General features: G+C 44.7%; 1 pseudogene; it reads left to right on the plus strand.

Annotated features, from left to right (window-relative positions):
• The first annotated feature begins 2,688 nt into the window (after window positions 1-2,688).
• The window catches only part of LOC138487259 (kin of IRRE-like protein 3), a 1,139,741-nt pseudogene continuing 1,118,750 nt past the window's right edge, over window positions 2,689-23,679 (plus strand).

Genomic DNA, 23,679 nt, shown 5'->3' on the forward strand with positions numbered 1-23,679 from the left:
CACGTAACACCTAGGAAGCTTGCTTGCAGAGCCTAGCAGGGCGCGATGTGTGCTGGCTGGGTGCCAGTTCTGGATCTGATGGAGGATCCTCTGGATTCAGTGTCTTCCTCTCTTCCCTGAGAGATGTGTAGGGGAGGGATATTGCTTCTATCTTTGGAAATCCCGGCCTTATTTCACTGGCGAAAGCTGTAAGGCAGATTGTACCTTCAGACAGAGCCAATATTGAGTTCTTCTTGTTACTAAAGAGAAGTCTTCAGATTATCTGTCCAAAAGAGGCGCTCAACCCTATGATAAAGCCAAATGAGCCACAGTGATTGATGTAGGCTAAGCCTACCTTAATGAACCAATGGTCCCCACCAACAATCTCCTGTATGCATGAGATCATAGCCAGAGTGCTTTGCAACAGAAAAAGGTAAACGGGTGAAAACATGTAATACTAAGTCCCATCCATCTTCCTGTATGTTGTGGACCAAAGGGCCTCTCTTGTTAATTGAGCTCTCTGTGTTTCCTGTTCAAAGCAGCTTGTCTCCATTGAAGCTTTGGCAGGAACGGACTTTCTGTCTCCATTAAATCACATACTCCTACCCTCGGAATGGGGTCCCCCTACGGGGGTTGCCAATTGTAGACAGATGTACGAGACATGACAGCTCACTGTCATTGATACTTTACGGCGGGAGCTGGCTTTAGGTTCACACACTACATATCAAAGGTTGTTGGGGTTTTCTTGTCCTTTGATAGCCCTGCGACCAGGCCTCCTGTGAACCTGTTTGAATTGACTCTGATTAGTATGTGAGGCTGCCACCAACAGCTAACAAAGGACAGGGCAGATCCATGGAGTCTTTGTTAGTTAATTAGGCTGGCTGTGGCGGGAGGAAGGTTTTGCCCTCCCCTACTGAGACTCCTTGATGTACTCTTGGCTGTCATATTCCAACTAAATATGACAGGGGGCGGTGCTTGTTGGGGGCTCAACTGGCTCGAAAACGGTCTTTAAAGCAGCTGCTGGTTGATGCTTGTCGATGCACTCGTCATAGCTTCTTCACCAAGCTTGTGTTGATCTTTAAGGCAAATGACCCAAAGATGAGGAGAGTGTTGCAGTCAACGGCCTTGTCCTGAGTTTGTTTCACCTAGGAAGCTTGCTTGCAGAGACTAGCAGGGCATGCTAAATGCTGGCTGGGTACCAGTTCTGGAGCTACTTGAGGGTCATCTGGATTCATTATCTCTCTCTGCTCCCTGGGAAATGTCTAGGGGAGGGATATTGCTTCCCTCTTTTGAAATCCTGGCCTTCCTTCACTGGCGGAACCTGTAAGTCAGACTGTGCCTTAGCCAGAGTCCGAAGGAAGCTGTAAGGCAGACTGTACCTTCAGCCATGGTCGGAAGGAAGCTGTAAGGCAGACTGGACCTTCAGCCAGTGTCCAAATGAGTTCTTGTTACTCTTTGCAAAGTATTCAGATGATCTGTCCAGAAGAGGGGCTCGACCCTCTTTTAAAGAAAATGGGCCACAGTGATTGGTGTAGGCTAAGCCTTCCTTAATGAACCAATCCTGGGTCCCTACCCACAATCTTCTGTATGCATGCAATTCTAAACAGAGTGTTTTGCAACAGAAAAGGTAAAGGGGTGAAACCATGCAATACTAAGTCCCACCCGTCTTCCTGGCTCTTGTGGATTAAAGGGTCTATCTGGTTAATTGAGCTCTCTGTGGTTCCTGTTTAAAGCAGCAGGTCTCCCTTGAAGCTGTGGCAGTTACAGACCTTCTGTCTCCAGTAAATCACATACTCCTGTCCTCTGAATGGGGTCCCCTGGCATTGATGACTACTCACTTCCCTTGAAACAGTGAGGCGGGGCTGGCTTCAGGTTGACAAAGTGCATGTCAAAGGTTTGGGATTTTCCTGTCATTTGATAGTCCTGTGACCAGGCCTCCGGTGAGCCTCTTTGAATTAACTCTGATTAGTATGCAAGGCTGCCACCAGCAGATAACGAAGGACAGGGCGGATCCATGGAGCTTTTGTTAGTTAATTAGGCTGGCCATGGCAGGAGGAAAGTTGTACCCTCCCCCTACTGAAATGCCTTGATGTACTCTTGGCTGTCATATTCCAACTACATATGACAGGGGGTGTGGCACCTGGAGGCTGTGTCCACCCAAAGTCCAAGGGTCTATGTGTATGTCGTCTGGTAAGCATAGGAACATGTGTGCGGATTAGCCCCACACATTTTCCGGAGGTTGATCTACCATCATGCAATTTCATTTAAAATGTCAAAAAAGCTCAGGTGAGTGCACAGCCACAGTGCAGATCTTCAAACTCCTCAAACAAGGTCCTTTACTGTCTGTAATTCTGCTCCCTAAACCAGTCTGTATTTCCGTATAGAGAGGGGGGGGCTAATGCAATCTCAAGAGACGTGTGTCGTGCCCATTACATACCCAGGGTATAGATCACATGGTGAGAATTGCACAACCTGTTTGCCCACTCCTCCATTTATATTTCCTGTATGTCCAAGAAGAGGAGGGCAATTAAATGTTGTCTTGGTTTTTGCGACTGTAAAGATCTCATTCCGTGCCCATGTCAGGACAGCTGAAGCTTTTCCTGCAAAACCCCGGCATTTCAAAGGCACATTCACAGAGTCAGTGGGAAAAAGAGAAATTATAGGAAATTATATTAATCAGCCTCGATTCTGTAGAGAAACTGGGCTCTTTGAAAGGCGCCAGTTCGGGAGGCAAGCTGTAGAGACGCTGCCAGGGCTGAGAGATGCTCCGATGCCTAGCAAGTGCCCCCAGCCTATGTGGGCACGCGCCCTCGTCCCTGGCAGCCACTCGCTGCTCGGGGGGCGGAGCTCTGCATCCCAGCCCAGCTGCTGTGGCTGCGATGGTGCTGCCGCCGTGAGAGGCTGACAGGGATGGAGGTTCGCGGAGCGTGGGTACCACTGCCGAGGAAGCGACAGGCGTCCAGGGGAGGCTGAAGCGAGCAGACCGGACAGGGAGAACGCACGGGAGGGAGCCCACTGGACAGGTTTAGCGGCTCGCCCTTCTCGCCAGCTAGCCTTGGAGGGATGAACGCACTCCAGGCAGCGGACCTGCTGCTTCTGCTCGCCTTCCTGCTCAGTCAAGGTAAGGACTTTCTTGCAAAGTACCGGCCGGGAGATGGAGACGGGTCTGCCGGAGAATAGCGAAGGGTGCCTCGGGAACTCTGGCGGAGTGAGGGGGCGAAGCCCCGCCATGTGCACTCTGCTTGAAGTACTCATGCGTGCTTCCTTTGGTTCGCGGACTCCAGGCGCGGGGACACAGAAGAGTCTGGTGTGTGAGTTCCTCTCTGGAATTCTTAGCTTGTAAATGAGGTCTATATGTGTCAAAGCCTTCTTTCGGATTTGCTAATTAGCTCCTGGGTAAATACTGTTCAGAACTTCACCCCAAAGCCCCCAGCTTTCCCCTCATAGCAAAAGACCACGGTGGAGGTCGCTGAAATCTGTTTTTACATCGCTCCCCTCGCCCTGTTCCCACAGCCTGCTCTGTGCGGGGCGTGTGGTGGGATGCAGGCGTGATGTACTGTGCATGTGCCGTTCATACAATGGGGGGCTTTCACTGCGAGCCGGAGTACGAACCCCCGCTCAGCCCCCTCGCCTTGGCGCTGGGTCGTAGGCAGGTCACCAGCAGAGAGTTCCTGCCAGGGCTGTCTGGGATGAATTCTCCCAGAGGCGGTTGTATTGTGGAGGCTTCCCTCTCGGAAGTTTGCCATTTGCATCTCAGGCACGCGGGCCGAGGTCCGGGTGGGTGGGGGGAGGGGACCGGCCGCGCGTGGCATCGATCATTGACATGTGTCCATTTCATACACCGGGAAGGGGGTGCTTTTAATTATGGAGGCGCCGGGATCTGAAGCACGGCGACATGGCAGAGAGAAATCGTAGTCTGGACCCCTACAGGTGTCTGGCGTCTTCATCTCGTGTGGTGGGAGGAAGAGGGGGCTCTCTGTAGTGGGGCTCTCGCGAAACACATCGGGGGTCGTGGCAGGACTCCAAGTGTGTGCCTTCACAATTCGGTTTGGAATCTGCAACACTACCATACTCATGATGGCTACAAATGCATTGTATCTATCTATTATGAATATTGGTGCTTTTTATTGGAAACATTACCTAGTTTCGTTATTGTTACAGTAGACGTATCCGGGGTCCAAACTGGATCGGCTGGTGTTTTGGGATACATTGTTGACTGTGGATAAAAACGATCTGGTCCTAATCCCGGCCTTCGCCTCGGGTCCCAGCACTGTGTGATCCTGGGCAGGGCATTGTTTGACTTGCTTTGTTTCAGTTGCCTTCGCTGTCAAAATGGAGACACATAAAAAAGCCAAACCCCGTAATTAGAAGTAGATTCGTAAGTGTCTCTGTGGGAGTAAAGGTGCTCCTGGACCTCGACTTGTCGGAGTGTTCTCGCGCACGCGGGATGTTCACTTGATCGCACGTTGATTTGATTTTAGAGCTTCCATAGCGGAGCACGTTTCTTCTTGGCGCTAGGCACAGATGAGTCTGATGTGCCATCCTCTTGCGGGGAGACGGGGGGGGGGGTCATCAGTGGCCTGTCCAGTGCACACAATGGTCGCAATCCGTGTTCCTAAAGCAGAATCATTCAGGAATGCCACATGATTTCAGGGGCATATATGGAAGTATGCTCGCCCAGAAGGTAGTACTGCGGGTTGCAACATATCGGGAAGGAGGATGAGCCCGCGGGAGCCAGAGATATACCCCTGTTTAAGCATGCACGAAAAGTCGCCTTCCCCTTGGTGGCTTTGCTGCGAGTGCGCGGTTTGACTCATGCTTGAGTCAAAAGTGGATTCAAACTCACGGTGTCCATGTGTCTCTCCAGGGGCAGAAACTTAATATGTTCCTGGGTCTTAACTCTCAGATCTGTCACAACTGGCGCGCTTAAAATAGGTTCAAACCCAATACCAGGAACCCGGTTATAACGGGACCACTCTGTTTAGTTTGGAAGTGCCTAGAGCCGGCGCACTAGGCGGTAGGGCGCTGCACAGTTTCCCTCTCTCCCCATATGACAGGTGCGTTCCAGTGTTTTGCCTTTACTTGGCCACCATTTGAAGAAAGATGTGGTTCGGGTGGACTAAGTCTTGCCCTCCCAGCCCTGTTTGAAGGTCACTGGGGTCAACCGTGCTTCCCGGCTCTTACTTTCCCGCCCTTCAGAGCAACATAGTCCACGTCCATCTTCGTGCTGCGGTCCAGTGCCACTGTGCCCGGGCGCATCAACGTCTGAATGGCTGCACTGGGCGCAGAACACTGGACAGGCGTTGAGAAACCAGGCTGCGAAACCCCCTGGGTTGGCATCGTGTTGTGGGTGCAGTGTCCGCCTCCCGTACCTCACACCCAGTGCCCTTTGTTCCGGGCGACCGGTTAGACTTTTGGTAGGTGCCTCCTGGTGCCGGTGGTGGAGGGGTGTCTCACTGGGGTCATAGGGAGACTTGCGCTGGACACCTGCTTGTCTCGGTGGTGGAGGGGTGTCTGGGGTCATAGGGAGACTTGTGATGGCACATGCTTGTCTCGGTGGTGGAAGGGTGTCTGGGGTCATAGGGAGACTTGTGATGGGCGCCCGCTGGTCTCGGTGGTGGAAGGGGTGTCTGGGGTCATAGGGAGACTTGTGCTGGGCACCTGATTGTCTTGGTGGTGGAGGGGTGTCTGGGGTCACATGGAGACTTGTGCTGGGCACCTGCTTGTTATAGTGGTAGAGGGGGGTGTCTGGGGTCATAGGGAGACTTGTGCTGGGCACCTGCTTGTTATAGTGGTAGAGGGGGGTGTCTGGGGTCATAGGGAGACTTGTGCTGGGCACCTGCTTGTTATAGTGGTAGAGGGGGGTGTCTGGGGTCATAGGGAGACTTGTGCTGGGCACCTGCTTGTTATAGTGGTAGAGGGGGGTGTCTGGGGTCATAGGGAGACTTGTGCTGGGCACCTGATTGTTATAGTGGTAGAGGGGGGTGTCTGGGGTCATAGGGAGACTTGTGCTGGGCACCTGCTTGTTATAGTGGTAGAGGGGGGTGTCTGGGGTCATAGGGAGACTTGTGCTGGGCACCTGATTGTTATAGTGGTAGAGGGGGGTGTCTGGGGTCATAGGGAGACTTGCACTGGGCACCCGCTGGTCTCAGAGGTGGAGGGGTGTCTGGGGTCATAGGGAGACTTGTACTGGGCCCCTGCTGACCTCGGTGGCCGAGGGGTGTCTGGGGTCATAGGTAGACTTGTGCTGGGCACCTGCTTGTCTCGGTGCTGGGGCGGGGGTCTGGGGTCATAGGGAGACTTGTGCTGGGCCCCTGCTGGTCTCGGTGGTGGAGGGGTGTCTGGGGTCATAGGTAGGCTTGCGCAGGGCACCTGCTGGTCTCTGTGGTGGAGGGGTTTCTGGGGTCATAGGTAGGATTGCGCTGGGCCCCTGCTGGTCTTTGTGGTGGAGGGGTTTCTGGGGTCATAGGTAGGATTGCGCTGGGCCCCTGCTGGTCTCGGTGGTGGAGGGGTGTCTGGGGTCATAGGTAGGCTTGCGCTGGACACCTGCTGGTCTCGGTGGTGGGGGGTGTCTGGGGCCATAGGGAGACTTGCGCTGGGCACCTGCTGGTCTCAGTGGTGGGGGGGGTGTCTGGGGTCATAGGTAGGCTTGCACTGGGCACCTGCTGGTCTCAGTGGTGGGGGGGTGTCTGGGGTCATAGGGAGACTTGCACTAGGCACCTGCTGGTCTCGGTGGTGGAGGGGTGTCTGGGGTCATAGGTAGGCTTGTGCTGGGCACCTGCTTGTCTCGGTGCTGGGGCCACAGGACCCTGTTGCACCGCCCCAGATACTGCTAGCAGCCCAGCCCCCCGTCGGAGGCACCGTCCTGCCCTTGGCTGCCCGGCCTCTTGCTTTTACCGGGCCCCATGTATATTTAAACGCGCGCTGGAGCTTTGAAGGTTAAATGGCCGGCGAGCGGCAGCGCTCCTTATAAATGTAGAAAGTCTCGCAGACCGCTCCAAGGGATGCCCGGGTTTATTGCCGCTGCGGAATGCAGAGTGGGGGGACGGGAAGAGGCCTCTTAACATGAGCGCGCCGCCATCCATCCATCCCTGTGTGCCGCGCTTCCCCCATCACAGCATCTCCCGCCGTCACAGCATCTCTCGCCGTCACAGCATCTCCCGCCGCCACAGCATCTCTCGCCGCCACAGCATCTCCCGCCGCCACAGCATCTCCCGCCGCATGTCCCACTCAGATGAGTCGGCCCAGCCACGCTTCCCGCCACGCGGGCAACCAGCATGTACCCCGCAGGCCCAGTGTTGCCTCATCTCACCCGCTCCGTATATCGCCTGAAGCCCGCCTGTCCTTGCACCCTTCCCCATCCCGCATCTGCCCCCCCCCGCCTTATCGATTCCTGGTCCTTACTGCCGTGTGTTGTGCTATACATGCAGACTTCCCTCCACGGCGCTATCTCGCCATCGGCCTCTTAAAGCTGCTCTTCACCCCCTTATCCTTCGATCCAGCCTTTATCGCTGGAGCTCTCTCTCTCTCTCTCTCCCCCCCCCCCTCTTCCCCTCACACGGTATTGGGTTTCTACACACAGAGCCGCACGCGCCTCCAGTTTCTGAGGGATGAGCACAACTGAGGCCGTGAGTGCTAAATATAGCCTGTCCATCTATCCTACTCTCTGACTATCCTGGCTTCCCAATCCCCATCCGACTGCCCCTTTTCCAAGTTACACTCCTTAATAGCCCCCCCATGTATATCCCTTACCCTTGCATCTCCCATCCGTTCACTGCATCCACTCATCCTCCTCTCCTCGACACACGTGTTCTCTCCCCCCTTTCTTTCCCTCCCTCACTCTCTGTCATTCCATGTGCCTGTCTCTGTCTCAGGTCAGGGCCCTTGCTATCTCTCTCGGCCTCCCTCTTTAATCTGTCATAATCTCTCTCTCTCTCTCTTGCCTTCTCCCCCTCTTTGTATCTGCCTCCCTCTTTCATAATGCATGCCACTTACTCTCTGACTTCTGCTCTTTCTCGCTCTCTCTCTTATTCGGACTCTCTTTCTTTCTTTCTTTCTTTCTTTCTTTCTTTCTTTCTTTCTTTCTTTCTTTCTTTCTTTCTTTCTTTCTTTCTTTCTTTCTTTCTCAATCTCTCTTTCTCTTTCTCTGTCGCTCTCTATCATAATGTATCTCTCTCTCTCTCTCTTTCTTTCTCTCTTTCTTTCTTTCTTTCTTTCTTTCTTTCTTTCTTTCTTTCTTTCTTTCTTTCTTTCTTTCTTTCTTTCTTTCTTTCTTTCTTTCTTTCTTTCTTTCTTACTGCATGCCACTGTCTCTCTCTCTCTCTCTCTGCCTTCCCACTCTCTCTTTCTCATAATCACTCAGGCTTTCTTTCGTCTCTCTTTCTCGTATACTTGCTCGAGTTCTCTCTCTTTCTCTCTCTCTCATAATATATGCCTCGCTTCCCCCTCTCTCTCCTTCTGATCTAAGTCTCTCTCCCCGTTCATTCCCCCACTCTCTCATACGCTCTCTCTCCCCCTCCCCCCTCTCTCTCCCGCTTCGTATTTGTCACCCTTTAGGAACTCTCCACCCATTACATTCACTTCAGTGAAGCTGTCTCTGGGGTTAACAGCAAAAGTGGGGCCACAAACGCACCGTTAGTTATTTCGCAGCGATGTTTGCTTGTCGTCGTCCCTGTAACCAGTGGAGCCAGATGCAGACTGGAACAACCACAGCCTGGAATAAACAACCCCCCCCTCCGCCCCCCATGTAACACATGAGACATTGGGTGGGTGTTTGGCAATAAAAAGGCAGTGGGTGCGTATTGCACCTCATTATATAAACCATAATATGATGTACGTTTGGGCACCAGGTCCTGAGGTTGCTCCCTGCTGGCCCGTGCCACTTCCCTTGTCCCATGACAGTGTGGCCACTGTACCGTGTCCTGTCTCCCCACCCCTTCTTCTCTCCCTTTTCTAGGGTGGGAGGGTTTTGGGAAAAAGAAGAGAGAGACTCGGTGTGAGCAAAGTACTGGTTTGTTTGGGTCCCAGTGCAGGGTCCCAAACTGATATTGCTGTTCAACACTTCCTCCCAGCCTGTCTCCTGTGTCATGTTGCTGGCGGCCGTCGGGAACATGAAAGCATGCGGAGAGGGGGGTTCTGCCCAGAGCGGTACTCTGGGCCCCCCAAACCCATCAGCCATGGGGCACTGGTTACCAGCCGCCTTGGAGCTGTGCAGTGCTGGCTATACTCAGCTCCTGAAATCACGCCCGATGGCTTTTCCCTGGAACCGTGCCCTGGAGATGGCGACTCATTCTGAAAAAGCAAAGTGCTATTGTCAGTAAAACAATGAAAGGAATCGCCCACTGCAACAGCTGTCTGCATGATATCCCAAATTCTGTATATAAACTCACCCCGCTGTATTTTTGAGGTATACGGTTTAGAACTTGGTGTGTGTACCCCCTTTGTGGAAACCATGGATTTTTAACTTTAAAGAATCAAAATGAAATATCAAAAGAATGTGGAAGGCAGTGTCACTTTAGACATGAGGTCACCAGTCAGAGAAAAAAAACATTTCTTAAAGTTTCTCACCAATCACAGACTCGTGTAAGGCTTGTGTTAAGAGTAAACATAGGCAAGCAGGTGCCGCAGAAGGCAACACATCCATGTGACTTTGATTGTGAAAGTAGCCAGCAGAAATCGACAAGCCTCGAAGCCCCACCTTTGCCAGCCCCGCAAGAGCCGGCCTTCCCCGATCCGTCCCACTTTTCTGTAGGGAAGAGCGGTTTTAAGATGTGCTCACCCCCTTCTACTACCGCCCCATGTGCTGTCAGGGCTGCCAAGACAGCCGAATGCCACAACACCATTTCCCCGCTGTCTGTGAGTGCCTGAGTTTGCCCCGAGTGAGCGGCAAAGTGACGCCGTCATCCCGCCTCGTTGCTCTTCTGCCTGGAAGAGGGGATTTTAAAGCACTCCGCTGTTTCCCCCGTCAGGGCAAACGGAGTGAGGGGGGAGGTAAACAGAGGCTGGAAGGATGCAGTTTCAGAGTTTGGAACCTTCTGCCCCCAGGGTGTGGGGAGATGGGCCTCGGGGTGCTGAGGACACAATAGGGGGTTAGTGGAATTGTTCACTCACTGCTAATTTCTGTGCAGGTGAAGAGCACATGCCACATACTCTACTGTGATGCTTCGCTGTCGCACTGGCCCCCGCAGCTCTACACTGAGAACTTACCACCAAGTGCTCAAGCGCATGTACGTGTCTCGGACTAGGTTCAAAGTCGAAGAGGAATCTCCTGGTCCCATGACACTGCATTGTCCTTAAATCACTTTGCATCCAACAGGATTGTGTCTTCAGGGCAATGGTGATCATTCCAGTACTTACACATCTTGCCTAAAACGTCCTTCCCCCATGGAGCACCCTAAATCTCCATGATCAATTGGCTGTACGCTAAAGGTTCATTCATTGCACCCCTTTCTGCACCAAGGTTGCTGAGGGCTGTTTACCATCTACACAATCTGCTCCCGTACCACCTGTGTCCAATATTGCCCTGTTTATTACCAAGCGCAGTGTGTTACTCTCCTCTTTTAAAACTCAGCCCAAGAATCTTAGATATGCAGCAAATCCCCCAATGCAAGTTTCAGACTCGGTGCCTCTCTCAGAGTGGATTGAGGAAGTGTGAGGAAGAGTTTGCAGATCTGGCATTCGCCAAGAGGAATGATAAAGAGAGGTGTGTCTCGAAGATACATTCCGCCATTATGTCAGTAAGCCGCAAGCAATGTTTAGTTCAGACCCTTTTCAGTGCCAGCCCCCTTGTTTCTCTGTGGTTTCAGTAAAACTGTCTTAAGGCCGTAGAACTTGACATTGATGTACATGGGGGGGGGGTGGAGTCTGTAAATGCTGTCCCAGAGAAAGAAACCCAGCCAATGTTTTCAGGATACCCATATGGGAACCCCATACTTACCCGTAACAATGTCTAGTCTCAGGGATTATCATCTGTCGCCAGTGACGCAGTCCCGGATTTGAGCAGCATTTAGAATCCGCACGAGGGAACGCTTGCATTGGAATCACTCACATAGTCCCTTTCCAGGTTTCTCTGTAGACCTAAATGCCGCTCTATACAGGAGCTCCAGTTTTAACATTCAAATTTGTGGGTTCCCCTCAACAACTAGACCTTTGGTCTTTCGTCTCTGTTGTTTTCCAAATCTGTCTTTGAACCAATCCTCTGGAGACACTCATTCTTAGGTCATTACTTCCTGCAACGAAAGACAATATTTAGTCAATGACGTGGAAAACACATATGTGTCGGTGCTACGGCCGTGAAGTGCCTCGCATACATTCCTCCCCTCCCGTGCACAGGATGCCCCCAGCTAAACGTACATCTGAAATTCCGAGCCGTCAATCACACAGAGGCAAATCACTGGAATGCATCCATTTTCCCAATTAAGTTTTGATACAAAAAGTCATGTGCAAGTAAACACTTGTCTTGAATGTGATCCATATCCACGTTATTGCTCCTTGATTGAGTGAAGCCCTTTAGAATACTCTTTTGATTTAAGAATCCGTTTATGAAATATATTCCCACGTTTGATTTAACCCCATTTACTGTAAATTGAAAACCAACATCTGAAGACATTTTTGGGAAATGGATTCTGCACTAGAAGTTTACATTTCCTTAGTGAAAGTCGTCCACAGTCCCTGTTTTCATATATCCAGAGAAACATGGACTTTGAAAACCTATCATGAATACCAGAAATTGAAGACACCAGATGAAGCTCTACATTCTCAGCATCCAGAAAGGATTCAGACTTTTCTATGAAAATCGGCCCACAAAAGTGTAGTCCAGTTTTGGTATAACATGTATACACATCACAGCATTGCCTCTTTGTGTAAGCTAAACAACTGGGTTCCCTCGGCACCTTTGATAAATTCAGTGCAGCAGACTTATAAACCTGCCACTACTATGCATTTCTTTCAAAGGATGATTTCGATGCATTCGAAATACAGCTATTTTTGAAAAGCAAAACGAAATGATTTGTATAATCTAAATAATGCTGCTTCCGGGCAAGAAAAATAACCAGCACCTCTCTGACTTGAGTTAACATTGTGTTTCAGGATACAATAATCACGTGTGTTGCATTATCCTTTAATTAGTTGAAGCATTTAGCAGGCCTTCATCATGTTTCAACTCCAGGCATGTTCCATTCCAAGTGCATGATTATCTTCAAAGCACTTAGATGACATACTTTATTTTGAAAAAGGGTCCTAGTGACCACAGAGTGGTGTTCATTATATTCAGACAGATCCGTTGGCAGATAAGTATTTCTTAGAGGATCTAAGCCTTCTTATGCCCCTTTATTCAATCAGGCCCAAGGTATACCTTGGGATTCCAGGTTGTCCTTGTGATCACCGTCCAAGATCTGTAACTTGGTTAATTTGCACAGGCTTGGTATACTATCAGTAATATCAACATATTGGTAATTTCTTAGTATGTTTTAGGTTCTGCCTAATAGAATATTTCTTCAATTCTTTCTTTCATGCATGAGAGAAGATGTTTTTCAACATTGACCATAAGTCTGATAGTTGACCTATGCACCTCTTGGAAAGAACTCTGTCTTTGCAGGCCACTTGGCGGTCTGTCTTGGAGAGCCGAGTTTTCTACATCAATCAATCTTTTCTAATTTAGGTTCTGTGTCTTCAAGCCAATCACTTGATTTAAATCCCTGGACATGCCCATTCAAATCAAAATGGCCACGCTTTTGAAGTCTTCACTTCTTTCTTACCTAGATGCTGAGACCTGGATGCAAACCTGAGAACACAATATCATCATTCTCTGTATTGTATTAAATCTGGGAATCTGGAATTAAAACTCTATCCATTTATATTAATCAAGAGTCTTCTCTCTATAGGATCCTCACAATGGCTGAGTGGAAATTAAAAAAAAAAACAACCCAACAGCCCTGAGTGTTTTGGGGAATTACAGCGTTGGTAACATCAAGGGAATATGAAATCGGGATGCAGCATTCAGCCAATTTTACTGACGCGTGCCGGATGCAACACATGGACCGAAAAATACATAAAGTAGATTTTAAAGTAATATTCCAATAAAGGAAAAACAGGATTCTAGCATTTTGATAATGATTCAGTATTCTCAATCCTCTTCAGTAATATTCAACAGGTGTTGCCTGCCTAGATCTCTGGAAATGAGACAGCGAGGGCCAGTGAGCACGGCAGAGATTGAACGTAGCACTCGAGCCGCTCCGGATCAATTCTTATCAGGAATTTCAATCCAGGCCTTTTTTGTTTGATTATGGTTTTATCATCTTAATTAATTGCTCAATTTCAGATATAATCGCAACACTGAAACTAAAGTTTTCAAAAATTGGGTGTATAAATTGAAGTTTTGCAAAATCTACATGTATGCAAATGTCATGACCGTGTATGCTGATATGTGACACAATAATGGAAAGCAATGCTGTAGGTTAATATTTAACAATGTCAACTTCTAAAATAGACTCATCAGGCATGTTTCGTAAAACAATGACTTTTGATTTCTTTTTTTGCATTTTGCTGCCTCTGCTTTTGGAAGCCAATGTAGTTTCTGTGATATTTGTTATCAGCTACGTCTATTTATTACAGCGTGTTCTCCAGGCAGCATTGAACGGCCAATCAACGCCCAAAGTATGTATGATTTGGTGGGCATTGATTGGTGACTATCTCTCGGTGATTTCTTCCTGTGTGTTGGCACTTCGATCATGGCATTGCAATTCATTTGGCGTGTTTTACACTGATTAAAGATTGTGTTTTTGCACTGATTAGTGATTGTGGTGAGCACTGGCGCATGTTTTTGAAATTAATCTTGTTTTTCTGGTCAGGATACACAGTTTTTTTTTTTACTCACACTGCACCACACCAAGATGTACTGCATATTGAAGGCAGGTTTATTTAGTCTTGTTAATTTATTGCATCTTTTGAAATTGTTCTAGATTGCTCTTCATGTTTCTATTTTATTACAATATATGTTTATAGTTGGTATGTAATGTTGGGGGGGTGGGCAATGGTATGCAATAGAAATGCTTAGTTGTTCATTTTGCCAGGCATGCGCTCAGTGGTATAGAGAAGAGAAGCAAGGGGTGTGTGAAAGCAATGTTTGCACTTAATTTGCATATTGGCGCCATTTGGTAGGAGTTTGCCTTGTCTGTAGCTGTACTTTATCTCAGTGTGCAACCTATTGAATTTGGACACCATGCACTCGAAATGTGTGATGTTATTTTGGTAAAAATGAATTTAGATCAATGTAAGACTGGTTTGAGGTGCAGAGGAGAAAAGAAACAGCCCTGGCATATGGGTTGCCAATACAATAGAACACAAGTAAGTTCCCAGTTGGGGAACTCCCGTCCCCTGCACACTATCAATGGCTAGAGTAGCCCAGTAATTTTAGAATAGTAGAAGTAGGTATTTAGTAAAGGTAAATATTACAATTAAAGTCACTGTCTTCTTTAAGGGTCTATCGGTCAGATATGACCCTGAGTACACCATTCACAAAGTCATTTTCTTCTTTTTCAAAGATGATTTATTCCAAATATAAGTGCCCAACGCGTTTTGAGATACAATTGCTTCATCAGGGGCTGTGCGCTGAATACATTTTCATTTTCATTTTTCATATATCTACAAATATTCAACAAAAAAATACAAATTAGTAAATGTAAATTATCCCAAAGAAAGGTTGTAGCTTATCGTGTTACTATTCTAACCAAGTTCAAATTGTGCAGTCAGAGAAACAGATGCAATCATCTTCCATAAAACCCAATCAGGTTTCTTGTTGGTAAGAACAATTAGAGAGACATGACACATATAGATATTTTTACCATTATTAAGTCATCATTTTCAATTTCAAATATGGTTCATCCTTGTGAGAACAGTAAAGGAATTATTGGCAAAAATCTGCCTAAAACCCATGTCAATCGAGATGAACAAACGGGCAGACATTGTTATAAAAAAACCTACCATATGTTGATAAGGAAGTATTCCTAAGAAGTAAATAGCAAATGAGCCGTCTGCCAATTGAAATGGCTTGCAAGTAGTCTACCTAAGGAGTGTGAAAGAAAAGAAAGGAAAAGGTACCTCAGATTGAACCAATGTATTGGTATAATAAATGACAAGGAGCAAGAGGTTAGCATACTTACTAGAGTATGGTATAAGGCCCGGATCCCAAACTAAGTGTGGAAAAAACGTCCGTGAGTGTCTTGCTAAAGCATGTAGGCAGAAAGTCAGTTTTCCTCTGTACAAAAAACAGGGTAAAAGTAAACCAATGTCAATTCTCAGGGCTAAGGGTATGTCTAAATGAAGCGAAAAATAGAGCCTGTGGGTACTTACAATGGCTTGCTATACGAGTAGTTCGAGTCCAGCCGTGTAAAGAGCTAGACAACATGGCGGTATAAATATACGTCATGTACGTGACGTCATCACGTGGTTTATGCGTGTGACGTCACGAAACAGCCTCTACATTTTAAGCCACAGTGTCACCTACGCAGCCGCCTTACGCGGTTTGTTGACATTCGTGACGTCACACGCGTAAACCACGTGATGACATCACGTACATGACGTATATTTATACCGCCATGTTGTCTAGCTCTTTACGCGGCTGGAATCAAACTACTCGTATAGCAAGCCATTGTAAGTACCCACAGGCTCTATTTTTCACTTCATTTAGACATACCCTTAGCCCTGAGAATTGACATTGGTTTACTTTTACCCTGTTTTTTGTACAGAGGAAAACTGACTTTCTGCCTACATGCTTTAGCAAGACACTCACGACTGTTTTTTCCACACTTAGCTGGGAACCGGGCCTTATACCATACTCTAGTAAGTATGCTAACCTCTTGCTCCTTGTCATTTATTATACCAATACATTGGTTCAATCTGAGGTACCTTTTCCTTTCTTTTCTTTCACACTCCTTAGGTAGACTACTTGCAAGCCATTTCAATTGGCAGACGGCTCATTTGCTATTTACTTCTTAGGAATACTTCCTCATCAACATATGGTACGTGTTTTTATAACAATGTTTGTTTATCTCGATTGACATGTGTTTTAGGCTGATTTTTGTCAATAATTCCTTTACTGTTCTCACAAGGATGATCCATATTTGAAATTGAAAATGATGGCTTAATAATGGTAAAAATATCTATATGTGTCATGTCTCTCTAATTGTTCTTACCAACAAGAAACCTGATTGGGTTTTATGGAAGATGATTGCATCTGTTTCTCTGACTGCACAATTTGAACTTGGTTAGAATATTAACACGATAAGCTACAACCTTTCTTTGGGATAATTTATATTTACTTATTTGTACTTTTTTGTTGAATATTTGTAGATATATGAAAAATGAAAATGAAAATGTATTCAGCGCACAGCCCCTGATGAAGAGATTGTATCTCGAAACGTGTTGGGCACTTATATTTGGAATAAATCATCTTTGAAAAAGAACAAAAAGACTTTGTGAATGGTCTACTCAGGGTCATATCTGACCGATAGACCCTTAAAGAAGACAGTGACTTTAATTGTAATATTTACCTTTACTAAATACCTACTTCTACTATTCTAAAATTACTGGGCTACTCTAGCCATTGATAGTGTGCAGGAGACGGGAGTTCCCCAACTGGGAACTTACTTATGTTCTTCTTTATCTCAGTGTGAACATAACACTTGTAGTTCTACAGTCTCTTCTGTTCCTGTGGTGGAAGCTTGCCCCGCCTGGGTTGTACACATTTGTGCTCCCTTTCTGGATCTAATTTAAGCATGTAATGCCACCAGAAGGGGTTAATGAGGTGCAGTGTTCAAAGAAACACTGCTTGTGAATATGCTGTATTTATTCACAGGCCTTCACATTCAAGGCATTTTAATGAGTGTGTTATTGTCTTTTGTGGACAATGGAATTCTCTGGATTAAAAAGTTAGATCCCACTTGTCTCCTGGCTATAAGGAATATCATTTACCTGTCTGATGCAGATAAAGACTTTTCATGTTAAACTTGTTCATTTGATCAACAAAGATGTCTTGAAAAAGGAAGTACATGTTTTCGGTTGTTATGGAACACAACAGGTTATAAGTCCTTGCAGACTTCCCAACCTATCCCCATGCTTTTGCAGCCTTTTTCTATTTACTAGGTTCTGTTTGAATTGCGATTTGAGCCAGAGTGCCCTGAGGTGTGTTACAGCCATTTCAATATTTGGAGTTGCAGGTACATTACAGGTCAAGTTTATTCATGAAAGATGCTGTGCCAGTGTTCTGAGAAGGAAGAGGCCTTCATTTAATGCAGGTCTTTTCTCATGGGCCATTTCCAGACCTTCAGAGGAGGGTGTCAAAGATGGGGCTCACACCCTTCCTCAGCGGGATCATGATGATGAACATTTTAGAGGGTGCCTCTGAATTAACTATGTGTAAGAGAGCTCATAATGAAGGATAGCACCGGTGCAACGCGCTGGGCTGCAAAGAAAAAACACGCAAAACAACTGAGGTTCGAATCCCGGATCCACGCTTAGAAAACAAACTCTGGTATTTTTGGCGCGTTATAAAAAAAACAAAAAAAACAAAAAAAAACAATTTATTTTCTGATCAGAGCCCCATTAAAACATCTGTACATAAATTGGTGTCTGAGTGCATTCGGAATCTTAGATGCCTGTGCATATACTTGTGTAACGTGCATTGAAGAAGATGTACACGGAAATCCTTTCAGTGGGCCTGACTCCTTCTTGAACATGATAAGAACATGCATATCTAATATTAATCAAAAACAATTGGTTTTGTATAGCTTTACAAATGAGAATGATGCTCCTTCATTTGATTAAGAGGTGATGCTTGAACGATGAAAATTGAGCATATAATTCAAACTCCATATTTGACTGTTGATCCTTCCTCCATGTTATACTAAAAATTTATCAACACATATATTACGCTCTATTATAGAATGTATACAAATCTGTAGCAAACTGGAAGATAAGGATTCGCTCTACTCTGACTATGACAGGTACTTTAGAAACAATAACGCAAGAGGAACACTACAAGAATGGAAAAATGATGTGAATATGTTCTTTGAAGACATTGGTTTTAAATGGGATAAGGAAACACCTATATTGGTGATGGAAACCAAAATTAACAAAAACGAGCTGGTATTTGGGATTGTGATAATAACCTGTCAAAACTAGGTAGTATGAGGAAATATGAAAATGATGTAAAGCAAAGCTTCATAGTTAATACTCCCTGTAGCTACCTTACGAATCACTTTGATACGAATGTTAGAAGATTTGTACTACAGCTAATATTGGACCTCCTTCCCACGTTATCAAGAACGGGAGTGTGGCATAATATCCCATATGAACTGAGACGTAGACTTTGTAAAGAAAAAGTAGAAACCTCTAGACATCTATTAACAGAGTGTGATAGATTAGGGGAGATATATAGTAAGGGTTATTATAACTTGAGATACAAAATGATTAATTAGACATCAGATATATCCTGGCTGACTATATATGCTGGTAACAGTACGATATTAAAATCGACCATTTTCTATATGTAGGAACAAATAAGTTCTCTTTTAGATAATCCCTAATTAGACGATTAGTTTTAGAAATTGAGAGTAATGATATGAATCTTATCTTATTACAGAGATATCAAATGTTATGTGTTTTTATAACTGATTTTATAATATCGAATCATGAAATATGAATATTTGTATGCTATTATCGAAAACGTTTTACTGTGAAAAGATATGTTTTATATGTGTTGTAAAATTTATTTAACAAATAAAAGCTGTAAATAAAAAAAATAAAAAAATCTCTAATTAGGAAAAACATTCCTATCAACCCCAGTTATTACATGGTCCCCCGATGCCCACATGAAATAAAAAAGTGAAAGTGTTTTGAAAATGTGTAACTCAGACATCTGCGCAGGTGAGGTCTATTAGAGGTTCCTCAGTAGACGAAGATGTGAAGGTTAAAGATCTTTAATGACAAAAAGCTCATCCATTTCATTGAGACTTAGAGCCTGATTCATCAAATGTTTTGCATGCTGAAAAGTGACTTTGTGCTAAACTCATTTTTTTGCGATACATGAATCGGACTTTGTGTGTTTTTCCGGGATTCTGCATGGGTCTGTGACATCTTTGTGTGCAGTCGAACGTTTTGCACGACCCTCCACACAAAGTGTGGGAAGCGCCTTTGAAAGTGGGTGCTAAACATGCATATTCCCCATTCCCCTTGCAAAATAAGGAAGAACGAGGGCATGTTGAGGGCCGGTCCACGCAAAGAAATCGCATGCCCAGTCAAGCCTAAATCCAACCGCATTCATGAATTTCTACCTGCAACTTCACAGTGGGTAAAATAACACGCAAATTCCGTGAACACACTGCCATGTGATTGGAGGCACAAAGCACTATGTGCATTGGATCCAACGTGCAAAGGTAGCATGTACATAGCAATGTAGGGGTGACGGCACACTGTTGAGGTACCGTTTGGAGTTAGGGCTGATCGTATGCGGATTAGTAGAGCGCTGACATCAATTATGGGGGTTCACATCCAGTTTTACTGGCCGATGCCTTGAGTTACGCAAAATGGTACACAGATTATCTGGGTACAGTTTTGCTTTACAAGGGGTTTATATGCACTGATGCGGGGTGCTGTCTTAGTTGCCGTGGGATGGCCCAGTGTATTGCCGTGGTGCTTGATGGTGCAGATAAGGTAGGTGCAAAGGTTGGTATATGGCGCTGGTTTTGGTTTGTGTGGGAGTGTGCTGTGGGAATAACCGGCACTACTCTATTATCTTTGCGCCTTGGATTACTTTGCGGTTACAAATCCATGAATACATGGACCACACAAAACATACTTTTGCATGCAGGTAGGTGTTAAGTTGTTTTACGCGCAGAGCACTTTGCGGGGACTTTCTGCTTTTTCTATGAATCGGACCCTTAGTAGTCAACCTTTATTATCGCCTCCAACCACTGACCAAAAAAAACAAAACTCTACTGTTAGCAAATATTCCCACTGAGGAGCAGGGCCAAATTGTAGTTTACCTTTTCAACATCACCAAAACAAAGTTATGTGGGTGAGCATAGGGAACCCTTTGTTTAAAATCTAGTTTTGGTACAGTAAGTACCAGATAGCTTGAGAAATACCATCAAACTGATTAAAACAAAAAAAAAAAAAGTAAAGAGGGCTCACCCCAACAAATAGCGACCGTTATCACCACTAGATGCGACCATGAACATATTCGCCAAAAATTATTCTGAAGGATGTACAGGACCGGGTAAAGGGATAATTCCAATTGAGAAGACTGGATTCAGAAAACAAACATTCACCCATTGGTAACTCCTTGACAATGAAATGCCTGATGGGGAATTATTGTAAAATCTAAGGTGGCAAATTAAATACTTTATCTGTTGATGTTTTCACAGCGTGTGTTTTGATTATGGAATGATAAGTTAAAAACTTTCGGATTTTGGTTAAACCTGTTAAAAGTTTTATTTATAATCCACACAGATACATTGATGATGGAGCAAGTTGATTGCTTTTGACATTTGATGAGAGCAATTAACATATAAAAGCCCGAGGCAGAGTTCTCTTATTGGCACATATTCCTTTGGCTCTTAAGACATCAAGCGCCTTTCCACCTAAATTACCTCCCAAACCTTTAATTGCACTTTTATATGCTGATGAAACCATGAAGCAAACCCCAATAGGATTAAACAAAAACTCTACCTGTTTTTTAGCATCATTGTAGAATAAAGTATGCACAGATAGATACGTGTTGAGAAAAGTAAGGTAAACGTATTCTCAATTCTCCATTGCAATTTACTTTTCTCTTGGTTAATGCCATCTACAAAATTAAATGTAGTGGATTGGTACAAATGCTTGGGAGTATGTCTGATAATTTTTTATTTTTTTATTTTTTTTATTTTGATATAGCTGAATAATTCAACTTTTCAAAAAAAGAAAAGAAAAGAAAAGCAAAAGCATAGTGAAAACAGAAAATAACAACAAACTAAAATCAACAAGTACAAAATATACATGCATATAGTTGTACATCGATTCTTCTCTAAAATTGCAATTTTAGCAGCATAAAAATTACGAAGCAGTTGATAAACAAATCTAGCTCGTAGCTTATTTAGTTCGACATTACTTAGTTAAAGCAGGTAGAATTGCATCCAAAAATTGCACTAATGATTTAATAGTAGAAAATTTCATATCAGCACATACTGCTTCCCAAATTTGTGTGCCGTTTTTTTGGCTATAAAAGTTCATTAAATTTGTAAAGAATTTGGACCGTTGATCATGCAAGCCACTACAAAAAATGATCAAATGTTGTAATGTCTCCTTTTCATCAGTTATTCCACAATAGCGACAATAGTCCATATTATTTGGAATCAAATGCCGCCTCACAAGGACTTCTCTAGTAGGGAACAGGTTCAACCTAAACCGTAGATATTTGTTCCTTATGTCAGTGGAGGGACATTTCAACAAATAGGGCGCAGAATGGCCCAAAAGTTTATGACCAAAGATACGTCTGTCAAAGTCTTTATATTTCAGGCATGCGATTTGATTAAGAATCCATGACCATTGATAAAATTTTATCTTTGCTCGTGCAGGATTTTCAAGTAGAAAAGGGATTGATATGTTATCTACAAGCAAAATGTCAATTACATGATTACGCCAAGTTCGTGGATAAGAGTGAGTAGAAGAAATCAAGTAACGAGCTACAGTGCTTAAAATATTGTTCATTCCTAGGCCCAATAAACATTTGCGGAAAAAGGCACACATCCGCCATTTGACTCTAGAAGCCATTGAATTCAAGCCAAGTTCAAATCTTAGTATGGGCATAGGAACACAATTTTGTAGACGTAAGACACTCTTCCAAAACACAGCTTCAAACTTATTCCATATTCTATCACTAAGACAAAGCTTGGATTCTGCAGCATATAATAATATAGGTATAACTTTTTGTTCATAAAAGAGCAAAAGGTGTTTTAAAGTGAATTTGCCATACTTAAAGTTCAAGATTCTTGCTTGCGAAGTCAAGTTAGCTAGTTTAGACTGTAAATTGGGTAAGTAAAGATTGTCATTTAATGTATTTTGCATCGTAAGGCCCAAATATTTATATTCTGAGACGGTTGTCAAGGGTTCATTGCCAATAGACGAAGAGAAGTGAGTGGATTTTCTGTTAACATGAGGGTTACACATCAAAATCTGAGATTTGTCAAAGTTTATAATTAAGTAATTATCCTCAGCATAAGTTGACAGTGCAGTTAATAGATTTTGTAATCCCTTTGGGGTCTGCGATATTAGGACCAAGTCATCAGCGTATAGTAACCATCCTATGCGCTGACCCCCTAACTCTGGGGCATCAGAAGGCACTTCAGAAAACAGCTTACCCAAGTCAAGAATAAATAAGTTAAGCAAAAAAGAGGCCAGTATACAGCCTTGTTTGAGGCCCGTATATGTGCAGAAGGGAGATGATAGAAGCCCATCTAAGTTTAACCTTACACGCATAGAGTTGTTAGAATGTAGCTGTACAATAAGGGTTAACAAAGAAGGAGGGCAACCTAAGAAATACAATTTCTGAAACATAAGACTCCTACTTATAGAATCAAAGGCTGACCTGAAATCTATGAAAGCAAAGTATAAAAATTGCTTCCGTACTGCATATTGGGATTTTAGCATGTTAATGGTCATGATGTTAGGCAGAGTACCAACTCCTGAGATAAAGCCAGATTGAAAGGGATCTGCCACATGATTTTCGGTCGACCACACACGCAGATCTCTTAAAATTAGGCGACAGAACATTTTTCCCGGCACGTCTAACAAAGAGATTGGGCGATAACTCGCCGGGTTAGATCGATCCCCCTTTTTATAAATAGGAACAATAATGGACTTTTTTCACGACGCCGGAATGTATTGGGTCTTATGTATGTGCACAAAAATAGAGTACAGTATTTTGGCCCAAATTAGAGGAAATTGCTTCAGGTGCATGTTTGACAACCCATCAGGCCCAGGGGCCCGTGAAGAGTTAGCTTTATTGATAAAGAATAAAAGGTCTTCTTCATCAAAATTAAGCTCAAATGCAGACTGTTGAAGCTTAAAACTGTCTGCAATGATGGTACGAGAAGCATACAAATTAGAGTAATATTGTACCCAGGATCCTTCACTCACCCCATTCGTCTGTATAGCAGCCTGCTGACCTGCAGTCGCCTGGTTTATAATTTCCCATGATGCTTTCGAGTTTTTGCTAGCCAGTATTTTTAACATCTTACTACCATCTTGTTGATATAGTTTGGCCCGCTTGCCTCTTAACCAGTTCCTGTACCTAGTTTTAATCGACGTAAGCATTTTCTTTCGATTATCATCATTAAGTTTGCAAGCCACCCTTTTTTCTGCTCGAACTAGAGCTTTCATAGATTTGATTTCGTGATCAAAAGTGTGAAAATGAGGTGATTGTCTTTGTGTATGCATGATAGAAGCGGGTTGAAACAATTGCATTAACTCGTGATATATAACTGTAGGGTTGTGATCCAACATACACTGATGTTCAAGTTGAGCTTCATAGTAATGTCTAAATGCTTCCAAAGAGGTTTCAGTCCAATGTAATCTGTTCCCAGCTGTATTCACGTTTATGGAACCTCTTAAGTATTGTGGCATTTTGTAACTCGTGAAAGTCTTAGAAGTCCAAGACATGTTAAG

Source organism: Ambystoma mexicanum, chromosome 9 (assembly GCF_040938575.1).
Source record: "Ambystoma mexicanum isolate Mex_15411 chromosome 9, UKY_AmexF1_1, whole genome shotgun sequence".
NCBI lineage: Eukaryota > Metazoa > Chordata > Amphibia > Caudata > Ambystomatidae > Ambystoma > Ambystoma mexicanum.